The following is an 18265-nucleotide window of genomic DNA, read 5'->3' as shown; positions in this document are numbered from 1 at the left end:
ACCACTAGATGGCACCTGTGTGTGCAGATATATAGTAAGTGCAGACAGGTTTTATATCAGTGTATCCTATTGGGGCAGTAAGATTTTTATATGGTGGTGTGATCTATAATGTGCCTGTATGTTAGTGTATTGCATATCTCTAATTTCATAGCCAGCCTCCTCTTGATTTTTAGGGCATGACGCTCCTTCATCCTCTCTTTTTCAAGCTCTCTTAATCAGTCTCCTCCCTATTGTACATGAAACATACATCATGTTATATGTAACTATATAAAGACTGGGAAACATTATCTCAGTCTCTATCGCCAATGTGTGCAGATACAGTATATAGTAAGTGCAGACAGGTTTTATATCAGTGTATCCTATTGGGGCAGTAAGATTTTTATGTGGTGGTGTGATCTATAATGTGCCTGTATGTTAGTGTATTGCATATCTCTACTTACATAGCCAGCCTCCTCTTCCTTTTCAGGGCTTGACGCTCCTTCATTCTCTCTTTTTCAAGCTCTCTTAAACAGTCTCCTCCCTATTGTATATGAAACATACATCATGTTATATGTAACTACTGTATATAAAGACTGGGAAACATTATCTCAGTCTCTATCGCCAATGTAAGAGGATCACATAATGACTGATAGAAAAGTACAGGATCTTACCTGATAGGCTCCAAAGTGGGGCACCAAGTCTTTTTCTTACAGCCACCACTGGTAGAGGACAGAACTAGTTAGAATAACATAACATAAATGGAATTTACAGAAAATATTCGATGTTTGGAATTTTTTTTTCCTTCTTCAAGGAAGACTCCACCATACCTAAAAGCAGGAGGGGCCAAATGGATCAAGGAGAGCCATCTGCAGGAGAAGTTAGAAGAAAAAAATTGACAAGTCTTCCACAACTAGTGATAAGAGAAAGAGATTGCTGATCTCAGGGAGACCAGCCAAATGATAACACTGCCGGCTGCTAGTGAAAGCGCTCAATGCAGTGAAATCCTAGGTGAAACTAGTAATACACAGAACTTCCCCTATTTGTTTCACGAAGCAGCCTTGAGGTATAAGGAGATAAGTGGCCATGGGAGATAGGGAGATAAGTGGCCATGGGGTATAAGGAGATAAGTGACTGTGGGGTACAAGGACATAAATGGCTATAGGGTATAAAGATATAAGTGACCGTGGGGTATTAGGATATAAGTAGATATAAGGACATAAGGGCCATGGGGTATAGAAAATTAAGCGGCCATGCACAGCATCATTATTCACCTCCATGGTTATAGAGTACCCAGTGAGGCACAGTGCATTACTGTTTACTGTACTGGAGCCTGGAAACCTATCACAATGATAGAAGTCCCGGCCCCGTTTTTTGTGGTGTTCTTTGAAAGAAAAATAGCTCATGGATTGTAATCTCCTTATCATTTCTTATCCATGAGGCAGGGCATATTGATGTTACTATGGGGGAGGGGGCGGGGAGGTGATACCCATGCCTCGTCAGGTTCGTTGTTCTCATCAATCTGGGATTTGTCAATCCTGTTAAAGAGGAAAAAGGAGAATGATGATTAGTAATCTCTTATAGCAGCTATATTGGGTTATCTATTTAAAAAAAAAGTTGGATTTTTTTTTTCCTTTTACAAGGAAGACTCCACCATACCTGACAACCTGAGGGTACGGCGGTACCAACAACAGCCATCTGCAGGAGAAAACAGAATAAGAAACCTATTGACAAGTCTTCCACAACTAGTGATACAAAGAACTGCCCATATTTTTTACAGAAAGTGACCATGGGGTATAAGAGGTTAAGTGGCCATGGGGTATGAGGAGATAAGTGGCCATGGGATATAAGGAGATAAGTGGCCATGGATTATAGGGAGATAAGAGGCCATTGGGTATAAGGAGATAAGTGGCCATGGAGTATAAGGAGATGTGGCCATGGGGTATAAGGATATAAGTTGCCATGAGTTACAGGGAAATAAGTGGCCATAGAGGATATGAAATTAAGCGGCCATGCACAGCATCATCATTTACCTCCATAGAGTAACCAGTGAGGCACAGTGCATGGCTGTTTACTGTAGCGGAGCCTGGACACCTAGAAGTCCCGGCCCCATGAGGTAGGGCATTTTGTTGTCACCATACCTGGTGGTATGTGTGTGGGTTTGTTTTGTTTTGTTTTGGGGGGGGGGGTGTTGATACTCACAACTCATCAGTGTCATCATCCATGGATTCATTAAAGCGTAACTGTCATTTCAGGGTCATTTTTCTGAAAACATTAAATATCTATAGTACAAACGATTTTAAGAAACTCTGTAATAGGTTTTATGTACTAAAAGAGTTTCCTTCTGTACTGAAAAAGCAATCTCCCAGCCTCCCCCCTCACATCAAATGAAGCAGGATTTCTGTGTCCATTATGTGGCTATGGAGAGGGGAGGGGCTTGTAGGAGTGACTGAGCACGGAGCAGTCCTGCAAAGCACAACACCCTGCAATCTTCTCTCAGTAAGTTCATAGATAAGCACTGACCTTTCTGACACCTGAATTTAGCGTTTTAGGTGCCCAGGGTCTACAAACAGCTAACCTTCATGTCACCTCTTCCTGCTCCCTCATCTCCCTCAGCCCCTCCCCCCTTCATAGGCTTACAATGGAGAGAGCAGAGCACGTCTTCACTGGCTTCTCTGTAATGAAGACGTGTTTGCCTGATAATGCACAGATAAGAAGTCAGGGGGGGGAGGCTGGGAGATTGCTTCTTGAGTAAAGAAGGAGGCTTTTTTGGCTGATGAAACCTATTACAGAGTTTCTTAAAATCGCCTATACTACTGATTTCTGCAATAAAAAAAACATGACAGTTACTCTTTAATCCTGTTATAGAGGAAAGACGATGAGAATTGGTAATCCCTTATAGCAGCTATATAGGGTTAGGGGCTGTATTATAGCTTTCTGACTTCTCGATGCCACCATGCTTCCTGCCTCTGGCTGTGCTGGGCATTGTAGTTAAGCCCCAGCCACTGGAATAGAGTTGTGCTGTAATTCCTTGCACAGGGGCTAGGGACACCATTGCGCAGGAAAGAACTGAGATGGCACTGCTGCGAGGATGGGCAGGGGGTTCACTAGCGACCACAGTGATGGCTGATTATAGTAATCGCCCTCACTCCGGACATAGGAGAATCCTGACTAATGAAAGGCGCTAGGATCTGAACACTCAAGCAACAATGGTGCAACTAGACCGTACAGTGAGAATAAAGATTTACTTACCAAGGTTCTGGATCCTCAACTATAAAAAAAAACAGAGATGAGATTTACTGAGGTGTTCAGTATAAGTGAAAACACCCAATCTGAAGAGGCTGGTGGGGGTTGGCAGAGAGGCTGGTGGGGAGGATCATGGAGAGACTGACAGGAGGATGGTGGGGGTATGTAGAATGGCGAGGGTGGGGGGATAGATGGCGGGAGGGAGTAGGATGATGGGGGTGGGGGGATGGCGGGGGGCGAAGGATAGTGAACGGCGGGGGTGGACGGTGGTAGGAGGTTGGGATGATGGTGATGCTCACAGTGCAAGTCGCACCTTGTAGACCATTTCTGTAATGATAAAGGGTGAAGTGAGTTAGTGTCATCGGAGTCATTGGAAGGTTTCAGCTGTTACATTGTAATGCATAGAGAATACACTGAGGCCACACTGGACACCATTGTGCACCCCCCAACATTTCTGGCCTTAATGACATCACATCAAAACTCCTTTATGATATCTCTTCAATAAATATATATATATATATATATATATATATATATATATATATATAAACAATTTGCAGCACAGCAGTAACAGAGGAAGACCAGCAGGGGGCAGCACCAGAAACACACAGCAGGTACCTTGCTGGAGATTTATGGCTCTATCTTACAGTAAGTGTCATTGTGTTAATTAGATTTGTTCCAAGGTCGCCCAGGAGGCAAATCTATGCCCTTGTTTTTTTTGTTTAAGTGGAAATCGCCAGGAGCCCTATATATCCCTTTATACGCTATATACCCCGACAATTCTGCAGTGTTTATGTAAATTGTAGCTTAGGCACATTAGAAATAAACTAAAAACTTTAAACATCCTAAATACCTAATAGCCAAACTGAGATGTCATGTGATCAGACTGTATACAGAGCCTGGTTATATACAACATTGGCAGTTTTATATACAGCCTGGTTATATACAAAGATTGTCAGTGTTATATACAGCCTGGTTATATGCAACATTGGCAGTGTTATACAGTACACAGCCTGGTTATGTACAACATTAGTAGTGTTATGCTGAGCCTGGTTATATACAACATTGGCAGTATTATACAGTAGACAGCCTGGTATACAACATTAACAGTGTTATACTGAGCCTGGTTATATACAACATAGGCAGTGTTATATACAGCCTGGTTATATACAACAATGGCAGTGTAGAGGACCTCCAGTTCCAGCACGCACAGGATGGCAACACTGTGAAGGAGCTCCCACTGTAACTCGCCATAGACTCAGGTCCCAGCTGTTACCCATTACCACGGTAAATACCAGAACACCTGACATACTCCTTTACCCGTTAGGGACATGGAGAAACAACAGCAGCGCGCTGGGAAGCTACACAGAGCCCCCTCTTCCTCTATACCTCTCCCACAGAGGGAGAAAACAAAATCCAAGATGGCGCTGTCTCCTCACACAGCAGCACAGCACCTCAGGAGACCCCAACACTGAATCTTTTATCCCTGGACAGTCTATTTCCTGTAAATCACTGGCCATAGAAGTGGCCAAAATAATAATAACAGACATTACTGCTTCCTTGGAAGCCACTATAATGACCTCACTATCAGGGAGACATTACAGGGAGACATTTCTCACCATACCTCCCAAATACATGAATTAGAAGAGCGCCTAGAGTTAGCGGAGGATGAACTAGCCATGACTAAATCTAAGCTACAAACAACTAAGAAACTTACTGCAACATTAACCCCTTCAGGACCAGACTAATTTTCGTTTTTGCATTTTCGTTTTTTCCTCCTTGTGCTTAAAAGGCCATAGCACCTGCATTTTTACACCTAGAGACCCACATGAGCCCTTATTTTTTGCGTCACTAATTGTACTTTGCAATGACAGGCTGAATTTTTGCATAAAATATGCTGCGAAACCAGAAAAAAATTATATGCGCAGTGAAATAAAAAAAAAACACAATACTTTTTCTTTGGGGGGGTGTCGTTTTTACGCCGTGTGTCCTATGGAAAAACTGACATGTTATATATGCTCCTCAAGTTGTTACGATTACAATGATATGTAACATGTATAACTTTTCTTTTATGTGATGGCCTATAAAAAATTCAAACCATTGTTAACAAATATATGTTCCTTAACCCCTTAAAGACAGAGCCAATTTAGATTTTTGCGTTTTCGTTTTTTCCTCGTTGTGCTTAAAAGGCCATAGCAGTTTCATTTTTCCACCTAAAGACCCACATGAGCCCTTATTTTTTGCGTCACTAATTGTACTTTGCAATGACAGGCTGGATTTTTGCATAAAGTACACTGCGAAACCAGAAAAAAAATTCAAAGTGTGGTGAAATTGAAAAAAAAAACGCATTTTGTTTATTTGGGGAAAATGTATTTTTACGCCATTCGCCCTGGGGTAAAACTGACTTGTTATATATGTTCCTCAAGTCGTTATGATTACAACGATATGTAACATGTATAACTTATATTGTATTTGGTGGCCTGTAAAAAATTCAAACCATTGTCAACAAATATATGTCACTTAAAATCGCTCCATTCCCAGGCTTATAACGCTTTTATCCTTTGGTCTATGGGGCTGTATCAGGTGTCATTTTTTGCGCCATGATGTGTTTTTTCTATCGGTACCTTGATTGCGCATATACGACTTTTTTATCGCTTTTTATTTCAATTTTTCTGGATTTGATGCAACCAAAAATGCGCAATTTTGCACTTTGGGATTTTTTCGCGCTGACGCAGTTTACCGTGCGAGATCAGGAATGTGATTAATTAATAGTTTGGGAGATTACGCACGCGGCGATAGCAAACATGTTTATTTATTTATTTACTTTTATTTATAACCTGGGAAAAGGGGGGTGATTCTGACTTTTATTAGGGGAGGGGTATTTTTTATTAATAATGACACTTTTTTTTTTACTTTTACACTTATACTAGAAGCCCCCCTAGGGGACTTCTAGTATAAGTGCTTTGATTTCTCATAGAGATCTCTGCAGCATCGATAGATAGATAGGCACTCGTTTACTTCCGGCTGCTGCAGCCGGAAGTGAACGAGTGCGGAGCCGGGGACGGCGCCATCTTGGAGCGGTCCCCGTCCGGCTTCAGAAACGGAGATCGCTCCTCCGGGATAACGTCCCGGAGGAGCGATCTCCTCCACTAGACACCAGGGATAAGCTGCGTCTGGTAATCGGATGCAGCTGTCATGTTTGACAGCTGCATCTGATTACTGTATTAGCAGGCACGGCAATCGGACCGTGTCCGCTAATACATGCGGTCCCGGGCTACAAGCGGCACCCGGGACCGCCGCGGTTCAGAGCGGGGTCGTCGCGCGGCCCCGCTCTGAACGTCCTTAACGGCAACAGGGCGTAAATATATGCCCTTTGTTGTTAAGGGGTTTAAATCGCTCCATTCCCATACTTATAGCACTTGTATCCTTTGGTCTATGGGGCTGTGTGAGGTGTCATTTTTTGCGACATGATGTGTTATTTCTATCGGTACCTTGATTGCGCATATGCGACTTTTTGATCGCTTTTTATTACAATTTTTCTGAATTTGATGCAACCAAAAATGGGCAATTTTGCACTTTGGGATATTTTTGCGCTAACGCCGTTTACTGTGCGAGATCAGGAATGTGATTAATTAATAGTTCGGGCGATTACGCACGCGGCGATAGCAAACATGTTTATTTATTTATTTATTTATTTTTATTTATAACCTGGCAAAAGGGGGGTGATTCTGACTTTTATTAGGGGAGGGGGCTTTTTATTGACAACAACACTTTATTTATTTTTTTTACATATATACTAGAAGCCCCCCTGGGGGACTTCTAGTATATACACTTTGATCTCTCATTGAGATCTTTGCTGTATAGTTATACAGCAAAGATCAATGAGATCGGCACTCATTTGCTTTCAGCTGCTGCAGCCGAAAACAAACGAGTGCCGAGCCGGGGATGGCGCCATCTTGGAGAAGTCCCCGGCCGGCTTCAGTAACGGAGATCGCTCCTCCGGGACAGCGTCCTGGAGGAGCGATCTAACCCACTAGACACCAGGGAAACGCTGGATCCAGTAATCGGATGCAGCTGTCATCTTTGACAGCTGCATCTGATTACCTTATTAGCGGGCACGGCGACGTGAGGAACCGGGCTACACCGCGGCCCAGCTCTGAACGCCTGCACCCGCGCGAGGACGTACAGTTACGTCCTTGTGCGGGAAAGGGTTAAGGGACAAGACAGATGATCTAGAAAATAGATCAAGACGGAGTAACCTTCGCATAATAGGTCTGCCTGAAAGCATACCATTGTCACAATTATCCATCATCTGTACCTCAGAATTACCACAGACCCTAGGTTTACAAGGCTCTTGTCAAGTAGAAAGGGCACATCGTATAGGCCCTCCAGCAAACACTCTAACCCCTTCCAAAAAGGCGACTACTAACAAGCCGAGACAAGTAATAGTCAAATATCTTAATTATGCAGATAAAGCTGCTATTTTACAGGCGTTCAGAAAAATGAAGACTGAAGTTCTTATAAGAGGTCACAAAATTCTGACATTCAATGACTATTCTGCTACAGTAGTTCAAAAACTAAAAGCATTTGCACCAATATATACGGCTCTAGTACATCAGCAAATTAGATTTGCACTCCTCTTCCCTGCTATTCTAAAAGTCTTCAAATCAGATGGATCTACCAGTGTATACCAGACCCCTGAAGAAGCTTCAACTCTCCTAGAGAATTTGAGAGACCCGACTTTTGCTACTCCTCCTGTGGATAAGAACAAGAGACGACGTTTTGATAGTCCTGCATCTCCTTCAGTACATATGGAGTGATGAACTATACTGACTAACATGTCTAACAAGAGTCATCATCTTACTTCAGATATTTATTTATCTCTCCTATTCCTTTATATTCCATCATTTTCTCCCTTTACTTATGCTCCTCCTATTCTACTATTCCATCATTTTCCCCCTTTACTTATGCTCCTCCTATTCTACTATGACTTCCTAAGGTTTCACCTTAAAGAAAGAGTTTTCCTTTACCAAATTAGTCATGGCATTTGTTTACTTGTACAAATCCTGCTTGAATAGGAAAATGTATAGGAAGAGATATTGCTATGTAGTATTATTGATAATAGCAAGTTACGTTTTCTTGCCATGTTTCTATTTGTTTTCTATTTCTTCTTTTTCTTGTAGCTTTCTATTTTCTCACCAGGCTATATGCCCGCTCGGAGTCAGCGAATACTCCGTATGTTTCTGTGTGAAAAAAGTGAAGTCTTATACCAACTTTCTTTCGCTTATTTAGTCGTAAGATTTAGATATATTGCAATATTATTGCTATACTGCTCTCTATATATATTATGTAAGTTTTTTTTTCAGTTTTTATGCTCTCGGGTCTAATTGTAACATGAATCTCTCATCTATATTTTTCTTATCCCTACTACTGCTGTGTGCTCTTGGGGTGCCTGTCTCTTTTCACTTCATTCGCTTCTGGCTTTTATGAAAATCTTTTCTTGGAATGTGAAAGGTTTGCGCTCTCCTTCCAAAAGAGCGCTCATCCTTAAACACCTTAGAAGACTAGGAGAGTATGTGGCGTTATTACAGGAATCTCATTTGTCCGAATCAGATTATGAAGAATTGAATGAAAAGGTTTTGGGTTGGTAAAGTCTTTGGATCTCCTGCTCAAAATAGGAAGCGTGGTGTGGTAACTCTTATTCATAGAAATTTTGTCCACTCTATTGTTTCTCAAACCTCAGACTCAGAAGGGAGATTTCACCACATGGTTTTGGATACTCCATCTGGACATATAAGCTTATATAATGTTTATGGCCCTAATAACAGACAAGCTCCATTTTTCCAACACTTAGAATCGAATTAGCTAATTTAGCAAAGGGTAAACGCCCTATTTCCCATATCAAAAATATGAAAGATTATAATTAGAGATGAATGAACCTCGAGCATGCTCAAGTCCATCTGAACCCGAAAGTTCTGCATTTGATTAGCAGTGGCTGCTGACGTTGGATAAAGCCCTAAGGCTATGTGGAAAACATGGATATAGTCATTGGCTGTATCCATGTTTTCCAGACAACCTTAGAGCTTTATTCAAGTTCAGCAGCCCCCGCTAATCAAATGCCGAACATTCGGGTTCGGATGGACTCGAGCATGCTCGAGGTTCGCTCATCTGTAATCATAATGGTTTATTACATTCTGATCTAAAAACTATTTCTAATATTCTTCAAAAATTTTACCGATCCCTTTACTCCTCTAATCTTATAGATCCTTCAGCGGGTCAATAGTTTCTCCAGTCTCTGAATCTTCCCAAATTGGATGAATCTTCTCTGGCATCATTAAATGCCCCCATTTCTCCTGAAGATATCTCTAAAACAATATCTTACCTTCATAATAATAAAACACCAGGGCCAGATGGTTTCAGTGGAGAATTATATAAAGTTCTAAATACTGATCTGGTTCCAACTCTCCAAAAAGTATATCAACATATAATAGATAATAAATGCATGTTACCTTCAGGGGAAATGGCTTATATTAGATTACTGCATAAACAAGGAAAAGACCCACAACTTCCATCCTCACATCGCCCCATTTCTCTTATAAATCAAGGTTTAAAAATTCTTACGAAAATTATGGCTGACCGGCTTGCTTTATTTCTTCCTAAGTTGATTAGTAGCCACCAAGTTGGCTTTATAAAGGGCCGCTCAGCGATAACTCATATTAGGACAGTTCTAACTGTACAGGAAGTAGTAAAGGGAAAATCAAAACCATTCACCAGGACTGCTTGCTTTAGACGCCGAAAAGGCATTTGATAATCTTAACTGGGAATGGATGGAAATGACCCTCTCTCCTTATGGCATCAGCGATCTGTTTCTCTCATGGCTCTACTAGGCATTGCTCCCACCTAGCCAGAATCCTGCTCCACACTGATGAGGGGCAACACCCCGAAACAGCTGTATGTGGATGGTTACCTAGCCTTGGTTTATCCCTTGTCATTACACTGACATATAGGGCCACTTAATATGGTGGAGCTGCCGCTTGCCTGGGTCCTTCCCGGAGGGATATCTGGCTAGTCCTGTGTTTTGAGACTCTTCAGTGAGGCTCCACAGGCTCCTCTATTGCATACTTATGGCATTACAGGACCTTTTAAAGATCTTATCTCTTATCTACTATATACAATAACCCAACCGCTCGCATTCATACACCTGGATTCTTGTCTGACACTTTCCCAATCCTTAAAGGAACCAGTCAAGGTTGCCCAATGTCCCCCCTTCTTTTTGATTTTACATTAGAGCCCTTAATTAGATTTCTTCTCCTCACACCTGAATTTAAAGGCATTCAAGTAGTCAATGAAGAAGTACGTATAGCTTGCTTTGCTGATGACACCTTATTATTCCTAGAAAATCCCACATCACACATCCCTGGTGTTTTAAAAATCTTGAAAAACCTTGGCTCATTTGGCTTAATTTTAAAATTAATATTACTAAAAGCCAATCGTTACCCTTAATACCACACCTGGCTCCCCATATTTACCCTGAAGGTATAGGTATAGCAATACATCACCTTTTATATTTAGGAATTCAAATTGGACATGCCCCTTCTTCTCTCTACTCATTAAATTATATCCCAATCTTCCAAAAAATAGAACAAGAACTTGATAGATGGAAAAATTTACCCCTTTCAATCTTAGGCCATATTCATCTTATTAAGATGATGTCATTTGCTAAACTATTGTATCCCTTACAAATGATCCCCTTACTACTAAAACATAAAGATATTTCCCGACTCAGATCAGCCTTTACCAAATTTGGAGGTCAAAACGACCAACAAGAGCATAAGATACTCTCAGCTTCCCCAAACATAAAGGTGGTGCCCAATTACCTAATATCAGATTCTATAATTTGGCCTCCATTTTCAGACACATCAGAGACTGGATTAACGGTACTTCTTTCTTTTCTAATTATTCCTTGGAGTCTGCTGTTTCTTCTCCTTGGCCTTTGGCCTCGCTTCTTCACTTCTCTATTTCAGAACTACCCTCACATTTAAAACACAATGTTATTATCACTGATACCGTCGCCACATGGAAAGCTTTAAGAAAAATTGTGTAAACTCCCATTTAGTCTTTCTAAGTTTTTCCCATTGTGGGACAATCCCCTTTTTCTACATGGTAACATCAATCCTGACTATATGGTATGGAAAGAAAAACAAATCACTTAAGTAACTTACTGGACTCAGATAAGGGAGAGTTGTTATCTTGGGAAAAATTTAGAGACATGTATGATATCCTTCCCCATCACCAGGTTTTATTTGAACAACTGTGTTCTTTTGCTATTAATAGAGTTAAATCTTGTGCGACGGCAGAAACAACTAATGATTTAGATTTTCTATGCTCCAATTCTTCTCCCATCTTATCTCTTTCACAAATATACCGTAGGATATGTGTTGATTCCTTACACAAATCTCCTCCCCCTTTTCTACGGAAATGGTCTGCAGAAATACAAACAGATAATTTGGAACAGGAACAAAAATTGCTAAATAGCATCCGATATGTTACTGCAGCCACTCCCAGTGTGAGATTGAGGGAAATCCACTTCCGGCTACTCCATAAGGCAATTTACGCTTTTAACTTTTCTTACTCCACCATGCCAGATGATTTCTTGACATATTGTCCAAAATGTAAAGAACCTAGCGCAGATTTATTACACTGTATTTGGTCTTGTTCTCAAATTCAAACATACTGGCAATTAGTACAAACCTTTATTCAAAATACATGGAATGAATCCATACCTCTAACTCTACTCAGTTATGTTTTTCATGTTGTGGTGGCCGGGGATGGCGATCCCTCTGAAAAACCTATAGCCTCAAAATGTATTCATCTTACTCTGTTATTGGCCTTAAAAGGCTTATTAAACCACTGGATCTCTGACACACTTCTCCCACTTCCCAACAAAGATGTTTCCACAAAAAATTTCATTAAAAAATTGAATTTTTTTCTCATAAAGATTATGTCGCAGGTGGAGAGGGAAGCTGTTATGAAACACTTTTGTAATACTGTTTGGTATCAGACGGGGAGGCAAAGGGCACCCTAGGAGTACTGAGTTACTTAATTATATTAAAGATAGAGATTCTTTATCTATATTTCTTTCTATCCTGTAGAGCATTCATTTTTGTTCTTAAAATTCTATTGTTCTTTATAGCTAAATTGTTTTCAAACTTACTATATTGTATCCTATTTAAATCTTCCTTTGATATGTAACTGTATTGTTATTGATAAAATTTGAAAAATCTAATCAAAATATTTGGAAAAACATTGGCAGTGTTATACTGAGCCTGGTTATATACAACATTGGCAATGTTAAATACAGCCTGATTATATACAACATTGGCAGTGTTATATACAGCCTGGTTATGTATAACATTGGTAGTGTTATGCTGAGCCTGGTTATATACAACATTGACAGGGTTAGTGGAGGTCCTGTATACCTGTAGTATATAGTTGGTGGAGGTCCTGCATACCTGTAATGTATAGTTCTGCTATGGTGGTGTTAATCAGTCATTGCATTGTGGTATTTTTTTAGTTCTGTGGTGTTAATCACTCAATGTATTGTAGTATTTTTTAGTTCTGCTATGGTGGTTTTAGTCATGGTATGTGGTATTTTTTTAGTTCTGATATGTAGGTGTTAATCACTCATTGTATTGTGGTATTTTTTAGTTCTGGTATGGCTGGGTGTATTTAATTCTGCGCATTTAACAGACTTCTGCACAAATAACTATGTTAGAAGATCAGAATTTTATCAAGATAGTCATTGGCGTTTACATGTGTCTGAATGTGTTAGCACAACTCATTTCCAGCATTTACTGAACTCTTCATAGAAGCTATTTAATAAAAATAAATTTTTCTGCTTCACAAAAGCTAACAAAATATTCTAGAAGGTGGACAGGAAGGAACAGTGTAGGGTTATGGAAAGGTTTCATATTTTCACATGGAAACACTAATCTGAGTCTGATAGCAGCACAGATTAAAGAAACATGCCGGGCCTTTGTACAAAGTCTACTATTACAGTGAGAAGATTTTCTTTGTATATTAAGATAGCAATACTTGGTATCTACAGCAAGAAAGTGTAATATATTACAAGAGATTTCTCTGAACTAATACAATAAAGTGTTTTCAGAGGCCACTGTTGTAGAGGAACTTGCCTGTTCTTATCTGTCCACATGGCGCGGCAAAAAATTTACAGCTCTCAGACTATGGCGGCACAATTTATTTATTTTTTCTTGTGCAAAAGTACAAAAATACAGATTGCCCCCCAAAAAGAAATAATCATCAACATTCAAATAGCTACATGGATGGCAAAATTAAAAAGTTGTGGCTCTTGGAAGGTGGGAATAAAAAAGAATGCCATCCAGAAAGAAAAACTAAGAGGTGGTATCCGGCCAAAGATTGATGATTTTGGTGCCAAGTTTGCCCAAGCGTACACCACGAAGAACTGCCTTAGTTTTTACTTTGCGCTATCTGATGCACATTAGGGCCTTTTTACACTATCTGATGGTAGGGAGAAAGAGAGTGTCAATCACTGAGATCGGCACTTGTTTGCAGAGCCGTCATAGGGCTTGATGAACGATGGCTAGATTGTTCATGCAGCCATTTAAATGCTTTTTTATTAGCTGCACATCCCCTGTTAAAAGTGTTACATTTATGGTTATTTCATATAAATACTAGTAATAAGCGGACATCCCGATGTTCAGTTCGGATCCCAAACATGAACGTTAAAAAAAGTGATTGCGATCAGTTCGTGTTTGCCGAACATTCACAAACAAATAACTAAAGTACAGTAGAAGCGTACGTTTCTGTCTAAGCAAATGCATACAGATTATCAGGTGCAAAGCGTAAATTACGTAGTTGAATACGCATTTCATTTGCATTTATTTGCGTACACAGCTGCATACAGATTGCATACGTTTCAGTCTAGAATTCCACACATGCGTACAGATTATCAGGTGTAAAGCGTAAATTACGCAGTTGCGTACATTCGCAAGTTCGAATATGTTTGAAAATGATTTTTATAACCATTCAGATCATCGAACAAATTGTTAGTGATCGACGAACAATTAGCGTTATGTTTGTTTGAACATAGGAACATTTACGAGCATGTTCGTTCATCACTAATAAATACATAGAACTTGTGAATATCTTATTCTTTGTAATACAATACATCTTATTAGGTAAAAGTCATACGTTCCCTATATTTACATAGCCATTAGTTCCTATTCTGGTAAATGTTCAGAAATCTAGAAGAGAGAGGGGAGGAGGGGGCTGCAGCTGTACATTTTCACTCACTGTTTTAATTCATCACAGGAGAGGACTGGAAAGGCCCAACAGATTCAAATTAAGAACATTTCTGGACAAACTAGTTGTAATATAATATAAATATACAACTACCTAAATAGTGATTTTCTCTAAAGATAGGTAATCTTGAATGTATCCTCATTCTGAGGGGATTTGGTTAAATTATTACCAAGCATAAATTAAATTTACAATGTAAAATATACCAATATATTGAATGTTATAGATTGGAGAGAGCGGAATGAAAAGGTATTTCAGTTCTATCTGCTGAACTACTGTAAGATCATATAGCAATTTCCATGGGATTATAAGAGCGCTTGAATAACTATTTTCTCCAACAACACTTAGAATCTCAGGAGACTAAGGAGACTTTTGAATGCAATTCTATATCACAATATGCATGAGTAACTATAATGTTCTTTCTTAGGTCTGTAAAAATCCAATGTCTTTCATTTTACTGCTTCTGTGAATGTATAATACACTATGGGATGAATCTATACTAGTGCTTTAGAATGAGCTGCTGTGTCTTAATCTCATAATGAATGACTATTTTATTTCCCATCAATCTGCATTCAATACCCAATACTTGAAATGTGAAAACAGAAATTAAATTTTTGCTAATTTATTAAAGAGAAAATACAAAAAATTTATGTAAGTATTCAGATGATTTGTTATGACATTTGAAATTTAGCTCTGGGGGCTTCCCATTTGTCTGGATGATCTTTAAAGGGGTACTCCAGTGGGGGGGGCACTTTTGGGCTGGGAGTGGGGAGGAGGTGGCCTAGGGAAAAGATGTCCACTCACCTCCCCGGTTCCAGGAGGCGGGATCTGAGCGGACTTGAAACGGATCCCGCCTCCTTCACTGAGTGGCTGAGCAGGGAACCGGGCACTGGAGCGTCGCGATGCGGGACCCGCTGCTGGAACCGGGGAGGTGAGTGGATGTCTTTTCCCTAGGCCACCTCCCCCCGCTCCCAGTACAAAAGTGCCACCCCCCGCTGGAGTACCCCTTTAAGATGTTGGAAGCAATCAGGCCTCTTTCTATGGCTATGTTCACACAACATTTTTTCAGCTCTGTTTAAAATGACGTCTGTCATTTTGAGTCTAAAATAACAGACATCATTTAGCAGCCTGGCCTCCCCTTAGTGCAATGACGGCTGTTGGTACATTATTGTAGTTTGGGTTACTAATTGGACTTTGGATGCGGCTTAATTGAAAAGTCCATTGAATTTAAAAGTAAAAACGGAGAAAGAACGGTGACAAAAGAAAAATTGTGTGTGAACTAATAAAAACACGTCCACTGTTTGCAAAAGACTTCCGAAAATAATGATCATGTTCATTATTTTGACGTCCGCGGTAATAATGTCCGTTAGTAAATACATTGTGTGCATTGGACATCCGTCTTTCCATTGACTTCAATTCATTGCCATGGCAGTCAGTTAAATCCCGGCAATAACAGACTTTTTTTTTTATTTCAAAATGGCCCACCTTTTCTCTATTTTTCAAGTTGTGGGAACATAGCCTATAGCTGGTCACCCCACCAAACCAAAGTGATCAGGGGAGAAGAGCCCTGGCAAGAGAGGTGACCAAGAATCCAACAGTCTCCATGCGCCATGCATTACGTGACATTTAATGACATTTTTGACATGTCTAGTCTGAGTCTAGCCTAAAAAGTCAGAATAATTAGATCCATGCAATATTTTAGTTTTTCCTTTCCAATAAAGTAGCAAAGACTTCTGAGATTCTGCTTTTGCTTTGTCACTATAAACTATAAAGTACACTGCAAAAGCAGGAAAAAATTCAATGTGTGGTGAAATTGAAAAAAAAAAACACATTTTGTGTATTTAGTGGAAATGTGTTTTTACCCCGTTCGCCCTGGGGTAAAACTGACTTGTTATATATGTTCCACAAGTCGTTACGATTAAAACGATATGTAACATGTATAACTTTTATATTATGTGATGGCCTGTAAAAAATTAAAACCATTGTTTACAAATATATGTTCCTTAAAATCGCTCTATTCGCAGGCTTATAGCACTTTTATCCTTTGGTCTATGGGGCTGTGTGAGGTGTCATTTCTTGCGCCATGATGTGTTTTTTTCTATTGGTACCTTGATTGCGCATATACGACTTTTTGATCGCTTTTTATTAACATTTTTCTGGATATAATGCGACCAAAAATGCACAATTTTGCACTTTGGGATTTTTTTGCGCTTACGCAGTTTATCGTACGAGACCAGGAATGTGATTAATTAATAGTTCGGGCGATTACGCATGCGGCAATAGCAAACATGTTTATTTATTTATTTCTTTACTTTTATTAATAACCTGGGAAAAGGGGGGTGATTCTGACTTTTATTAGGGGAGGGGGCTTTTTTATTAATAACAACACTTTTTTTAAAATTTTACACTTATACTAGAAGCCCCCCTAGGGGACTTCTAGTATAAGTGCACTGATCTCTCACAGAGATCTCTGCAGCATAGATATGCTGCAGAGATTTATGAGATAGGCACTCGTTTACTTCCGGCTGCAGCAGCCAGAAGTATACGAGTGCCGAGGTGGGGACGGCGCCATCTTGGAGCGGTCTCTGGCCGGCTTCAGTAACGGAGATCGCTCCTCCGGGACAACGTCCCGGAGGAGCGATCTCCCCACTAGACACCAGGGATGACGCTGCAAATGGTAATCGGATCCGCAGTCGTTAAGGGGTTAAAAAGGAACACTAAAACGAAATATAAAATCACAAGACCTCCCATCAAAAGAGATACCAGACGGGACTAGGTGCAGAGTCCACGGACAGGGTTTCCGGGAGGAATCTTGGCACCGATTCCATAGCAAGCCGGAGCGGGGAGCAGGTGAAGTATATGCTCCGGCGGCGGCGTGGTTAACAGGGCAGGCTGCTGACATAAAGCGTGCATATGTGCATCCCGCTGCGAGTTTGTCTGCCCATACAGTATACAGAGCAGGGATCCGCAGTGGACCTTGCTGCGAATTTGCAGCGAGAAATCCGCTGCGTATCAATTACGTGTGATTGCACCCTTAGGCCGGGTTCACACTACGTAAAAAACACGGCCGTATTTCATAACAACGGCCATATTTGCGCAAACAACGGCTGTTATTTGCAAAATAATGGCCGTGTTTTTTACGTAGTGTGAACATAGCCTTAATGTGACCTGTTGACAGGTTGATCTTTTTTTTCTTTGTTTTCTTTCTTTTTAAGATGAGCCAGACCATTAAAGTAAGAGACCTCCTATCAGTCACTGCTGGGCTCATATGTTATACACCCCACATATGACATAGATACCTACAGTATGTTCATTGTTGGGAAACTTAGGGATTCTCTAGACTTTATCTATATTTTGCTTACCACCTTCTTAAAGCTCCGTTACAATCAATGGAGCCTCGTCATAGAGGGGTGGTGGATTCCTCCCACTTGGGGTGCCCCGACCCATCTCCAGTGCTTCAGCCCCGGCCTGGTACCCGTGGATAGAACGGTGCTGTACACGGGAACTGGGCCGCGGTTAAAAAAATTTACCGCGGTACTTGCTTCCCTGGGCCGGTATCGATCTATCTGTGGGTCATGTTAAAGCGAATGCACCTTATGGTACATTCGCTTTAAGTTTTGTTTCTCCTTCAGTACAGACACCACTTTTAGATTATATCCTGTTCTGTAGGGTTGCAATAAAAAGTAACACCTATATATATAAA

The sequence above is a fragment of the Dendropsophus ebraccatus genome, chromosome 2 (assembly GCF_027789765.1).
Source record: "Dendropsophus ebraccatus isolate aDenEbr1 chromosome 2, aDenEbr1.pat, whole genome shotgun sequence".
Lineage (NCBI taxonomy): Eukaryota > Metazoa > Chordata > Amphibia > Anura > Hylidae > Dendropsophus > Dendropsophus ebraccatus.
Note: the sequence above shows the minus strand (reverse complement) of the source record.